We start from the raw sequence: 6,674 nt of genomic DNA on the forward strand, positions 1-6,674 counted from the left end.
GATCCAGCTTTTCTTGTATTTGCAATTGAGTCACATTGCTTGAGATACTTAATTGGTCATCCAATATGAAGAATCTTCTAACACCTTTGTCATCCATGAATTCCATCAGCCAGTAAGGCCTCAAATGCATTGTATTTCCTGTGAAGGGAATGGATAGAGTCCTTGGAAGTGCATTTGAGGCTTTTCTGCTCCTTAGCTCTTCTATCTTCTTCAGGACCAATTTCTTAGCACTCACATTGAATCCAAATTTTTTCTTGAATGATGAGAGGATTTTTATCAAAACAGTACAACTTTCTTGGAGAATTCTGTGAAGGGGCCATATGATCTCTTTCCCACCCTTGTATTTGAACACCAGTCTTTCTGGGAGATTCCTGTGAGCATCAATTGCTCTCGCTTCTTCTAGTTTATCCATGTAGAGATTTATATCTGAAAACTCCTTGATGTCACAGATATATAGAAGATCTCTCTTGCTGACAGTTGGTTGAATTTTGGTTAAAGTCTTGGTTTTGAGTTTCACAGGCTTGACCTCCTTGATTGCTCTTGTCTTTGTCTTTTTTAATTTGTTAAAGATTGGTAAATTAAGCTCAGGAAGAGGCAAACTATCCCAGTCTATAGGCTCATCCTTGGGAACTATTGGCTCGCCATGAAAGTTCTTTGTAGGATCCACCTTAAATTCATCCTGCACCATTGAGGGCTTGGATGTTTGAATTGTAGATGTAGACTGGTTGGGAATGTAATCTTCCATCTCATCATCATTGAAGTCCAATATTCTTTTGGGAAAGAGTTTGTATCTGAACTTCCTTTTCTGTTGAGGTTCCTTGTGCATTTTCTGATCTTGATCTTCAGCTACCACAGGTTGTTTCTCAGAAATCTCAGTTGCATTTTTCACAGCTTGAAGCTTGGCTACAATAGCAGCTTGCTTTTTCTTCTATTTGAGCTTTTTAGTATCTAAAGCAGCTTGCTTCTTTTCTTGTTTGATTCTTTCTTTTTCTTCCTTCTTAGCTTCTGTAAACTGAGGGTGTCCAGCCGCCACACAGATTTCTTTCCCATTCTTGTAGATCTTAGCAATTCTTCTCTTTTGTACTGAGTCAGTTGGATCTTTGAAGAATGCAATGACCTTGCCAACAGCTTCTTTTTATCTGGCCTTGGAGTCTCAAATGTAAGGTCCAAGGGATTCTTGTCAGATGACTTTGGATAATTTCTTTTGTGCTACAAAACCAAGTTGGCTTTTGGAGACTTTATGCATGAAGGTTGGCCCTTTTCCAAATTACCCAGACTCATTTCTCTTACAGAAATTTGCTTGACTTGAGAGAAGTGATGAAGGGTCTTGTTTGGTTTCTCAATTGGACCAAATTTCTTTATGATTTCTTCATCACTCTTCCTCCATTTATCATCCAATTCCTTCTCAACTGCTGCAACATCAAGCTTCTTGATATTTGTCTTTGAATCCAACTTCTTGACTGGTGGCTTAGGAAAGATAATTTCTGGAACAATTACTTGACTGACTTGTATGTTTAGCACATTCTCCCCCTCACTGATTGACTCTCCTTGAGTAACTGGGACAATTGAATCTTTCTCCCCCTTTTTGTTAGCATTAAGTTGAGTGGAGGTAGAAGTCTGTGCAACCACCAGCTTTTGAAGCAACTGAGTTTGTTGGGCTTGATGTAAGTGAATTGCAGTGATAGAAGCTTCCAATGTCTTGAGTCTTGAGTCAATAGGATCCACTTTGCTGGCTAGATCAGAATTTTTCTTGAGTTGTCTGTTAATGTCAAGTAAGGTTGTGTTGAGAAATTTAGTTTCTAGCCTGTTAGTATCATCCTTCTTGACTTGATCAATTTTTGTCTTCAGCTCAGTGACATCCATAGACTATTTGAGAGACTGTATTTGATGTAGTTGGAGAGAGTTGAGGTGTGCTTGTAGAAGTTTCTTTGTACTGGCATTTGTGGTAGTTTGAAGAGTTATCTGAGTTTGTTGAATGATGTGAGATAGAGTAGATTTGAAGTGATGCTCATCACATTTCTTGGAAAATACCCAAGATGGCATGCTTGATCTTGAGCTAGGGCCTGCTTCTCCCCTATGTCCATTAGTTCTTCTTCATCATCATCTTCATCTCCAAATAAGTCCTCAGAACCACCAGTTCCATAATCACCAAGTTTAGTAGCTTCTCAGCCTCCTCATTGCCCTGTTCAGCCAAAATTTGATATGTTGTAATAGGATGAGTAAATGTCTCAGCATCCAAAGAGATGGAATCTATGACAGCTTGATATTCTTGCTGAAATAGTTTCTCTTTGTCTATATCACTGACATTCATTGACTCACTAGCAATGGTTTCCATCCTTATCTCTCCTGTACCTGCTTTTCTCTCATTATCTCTCTGTTTTTGCATCAAGGACTCCCCTTGGCTCACCACCCTCACACCCTCACCTTCACCTACTAAGGTGGAACTCCCCTCACTCACTTTTGCCAGGTTGGAAGAAATAGCCTGCATAATTTCTCTCTTTTCCTCTCCTTTTTCCTGAGAGCAACTCAGCCTCTCACTCTGTTCACTCCCTTCCCTCAATCCTAGGAGTGATTGTACAACTACTAGCTCATCTACACTTGTAACAGTTGTTGAAAATTCTGCTTGTGAAGTGAGTACCGACGGATGAGGAACATCCATCGGGGTAGTGGTTAGGATAGCCGACGGATGACTGCTGTTAGGCACATCCGTCGGGATACAATCACTAGCCGACGGATGAACAATATCCACCGAAATAAAGGAAATGATGGAGTTTGGAGTTGAAACTATTGTGGACTTTGTATAGATTGATGATAATTTAGGCACAGAAGTCTCAACAGTTCCTGAAAGAATTGGCAAGTGAGCCAACAAATCATCTAAAAGATGATGCTCACTTGCACTGAATTTTGGCTTCTCTAACAGAGCTAAAGAAGGAGAATCAGGGATTAATGTGTGAATCATATCCACATCCAGAGAATTGGTGGGAGAGTTTTGTGTATTTGGTGCTTCTATTGTTAAAGATTTTGGTTGTGACTTCACATTTATTGGAGCCACATCAAACTGAATTTGAGAAGGTGCAGTGACTGGGTCTTTAGCTACAGTTTGCACTGTGTGTGATCCCTATGCATCCCCAAGTTTTCTATATTTCTTCTTTCTTATATAAGTTTGGGGTGAATCTGTGTCCCTAACCCTTTTGGCATGTGCTCCTGTTGGGAGCTTGTTTCAATAGTAGCATCCTTTTGGGAGGATGAAACTAGAGATGTGCTAATTTCCTTATTAAGCATCACAGTTTGTTGGGAAACTGTGGTGTGGCTAGGTTTGGGTACACTCACCTCACCATCCTTATTCTTAGGGTTTCTTTTATGTTCAACATGTCCCTCACCAACCTTACCACCCTTCACACTCCCCTATTTGGTTTTGGTAGATTTTGAAACTGGAATCTTTTGAGAGACACCAGAGTGTGGTTTCTTTGATTTGAATTTTGAAATTTTGGATTTTGTGGCTTGGGTAGGCATCTGTTGGGTCATTGACATAGATGCCATGGCCACAGTCAATGGAAAAGAAATTTGAGAGGTAGAAGGACTAGAGAAAGGAGTATTTACCTTACTTACCTGAGGACCCTCCATGATAGGCAAATAAACAAGGGGCACCTCCTTGTGGTGATTGGCCCTGTTTAAATCTGTAATTACTCTTCTTTCTTGAACCCAACAATCCAGTTTGTTGGTTGGGTTCTCAATCACAAGATCCTCACAAAGATGGTTAGCAATAATCATAAGGAATCTAGCATAATAGACACCCCTATATCTTTTCTTAATCTCCCCTAACTTGTAACCTAACTCAAACATAACAACATCACTAAAATTATAGAAATTATCAGTAACTAGCATGTAGAGCATGTTAAGCATGGCAGTATTGACAGAATCAAAGTTGCTTATTTTACCAGAGAACACCTTGGTAACTACATCACACAGAAAACTCCACTATTTCCTAAGACATAGCCTTCTAATCTCACTTAACTTAGTGGTAGGAAGGGCATAGCCAATAGAATTAAGCAAGTTAACTAAATCAGCATCTGTGTATGGTTTAGTGGTAGTGTTTTCAGGAATTTTAAAGCATGTTTGAATAGTGTCACTGTTAATGCAGAATTCCTTACCTTTAATGGTGAAAGTTATGGTTTTGTCAGTTGCTTGATACACAGCCGTAGTCCACATCTCCTCCACAACTTCACAGTAGATTGTGGGTGATTCCAGCATGGCATAACTAAGCTTGCATCCCTTCACAAAATCCATCATTTTTTGATAATCCTCAGAGTCTGGAATTTCTTTATTCACAAGAGCTACGAAATTGTTCTTCTCATAGATAAATCCTGACTGAGACATGATCTTGACGACTGGTGCCATTGTTAAGCAAGGAAAATTATAGAAAGAAAGGGGTTTTGCTTTGAGGATGAAGAGAGCAGTTAATTGTAATAGAGAAAGATAAAAGCTGAAATGAACTTGAAATAAGGCTTTTATGTATTCTCAGATAAAATGAGTTAAAAAATTAAAGGTAAAAATTAAAGACCCAATAAAATTTTCCCAAAATAGCCATCTAAAAGTAAAATGAACTGTCAAAATACTGTCAATTATCCGTCATGATATACTTACAGACTGTAAGTAAATCCGATGGATAATGTTCAGAATTTTAACGGCTAAGAAGTAGATAATTCGACGGATGAGAATAAAACAATTATCCATTGGGTTTAAAATATTCCAGAAAGGTAATTGATTTTTACCAAGCTATTCTATTTCGACAGATGATCAAATTCGATGGATAAGGAACATCCGTCGAGATGTAAAATTTGACTTAGCCAAATTTTCATCCAAAACAGAAAAATCAATTAAATTTCTGGTTGCATATCAACTTACAAAATTATCACAAATAATTTAAGAATAATTAAGCATACCTAACTCACTTTACCAACCTAGTGAAGGTGGATTCATCAAGTGGCTTGGTAAAGATATCTGCAAGTTGCTTCTCACTTGGAACAAAATGAAGTTCCACAATACCATTCATTACATGTTCCCTAATGAAGTGGTAATTGATGTCTATGTGCTTTGTTCTTGAATGATGTACTGGATTTTCAGTGATGACAATTGCACTTGTGTTATCACAGAAAATAGGAATTCTGTCCACTTGCAGGCCATAGTCCAACAATTGGTTTTTTATCCATAAAATATGTGCACAGCAACTGCCAGCAGCAATATATTCAGCCTTAGCTGTAGAAGTAGAAACTGGATTTTTCTTTTTATTGAACCAGGATATTAGCTTGTTTCCTAGAAATTGACAGGTTCATGTAGCGCTTTTTCTATCAATCTTGTGTTAGGGATTCGAGAATAAAAACGCAACGGAAAAATAAAATTTTTGAATCCCTACCGCAGGATCTATGTATAATGAACGGATAATTACGGAGAATAGATGTTTTACCTTAAGAAGCTTTACGTTAATGGAAAGATTGAGATCTTGAATGATCATCATGTAGCCCGTCGCTGGAACGATCTACGCCTTGAAGGTATCCACACGAATGATCGCCCGGAGGATGGGTGTGTACTAGCACGTTCTTGAGGTCGCCTTCTTGCTCTCTCTATCTCTCTTCATGCTGCTAGGGTTTATGTTATATCAAATAAAACGTGTAACCCTAATTCTATTAGAGAGATATATTATATAGGCAAGAGTTAATGGGCCTCCAACCCTAAACTTAATTTTAGAGTTATTATTATTATTAAATTCGAAATTCTAATTATTGTATTATTAAGTCTCACTTAATCATCCAATAACTTAATTTCAGATTTAATATTAAATTCGAATTTCCTATTTATCTAATTCATTAAGTCACACTTAATTAATAACAAATAATTCGAATTACTTACATTTAATTTAAATCCAAATTTAAATTAAATAATCCTCCAATCATTCTTTGTGCGACCCTTTAGGTTATTATTACGTTAGCAACAATTTTAAATCTAATTTAAAATCATAAACAATGAGCGGCATCTAGTAATACATCATTGTTACCCACGTAATAATAATTAAATCGGTGATCAATTAAAACTTTCGTGAATAATGTACAATGTAATATAATCCCTTTAGCCTTATATTATAGATCAAACTCGAGGTATGCATTGTGTCATCCTCTGTTAATGTTCAATCCTTCTTTCCTTGATCAATGAGTAAACTATTAAATAAATCAGTATTTGAGCACGGCCATGCATTTTATAGTCTTACCCAATCAAGAGGCCAATAATATCACTCATTTAATAAAGGAGGGCTAAATCTCATCTAGATCATTCATATTTCTCATACGATTCATAATGTACCCAATGTCTACTTTTATTATTACGCGGTCAAGGATAACTTTCAATAGTATCAAAGTATATTAATTCTCGTATAGAAATATAATGATTTCAGGTCAAAGGACCAATACATCATTATCACTGTGAGATTAACTTATGACACTATAAACATGTAGTATCTCACAACGGGTCAATCCAGCACCATGTATTTAATACATGTGCCTGTGTTTTTACTTTAGTATCACCATACCTATGATCAATGAGATGTGATCATCAGCCAACAAACACACTAGTCTCAATGTATTTATTATCATCCCTTAACAATAATACTCCCTCCGTCCCAA

This window comes from Apium graveolens, chromosome 8, assembly GCF_009905375.1.
Source record: "Apium graveolens cultivar Ventura chromosome 8, ASM990537v1, whole genome shotgun sequence".
Taxonomy (NCBI): Eukaryota; Viridiplantae; Streptophyta; class Magnoliopsida; order Apiales; family Apiaceae; genus Apium; species Apium graveolens.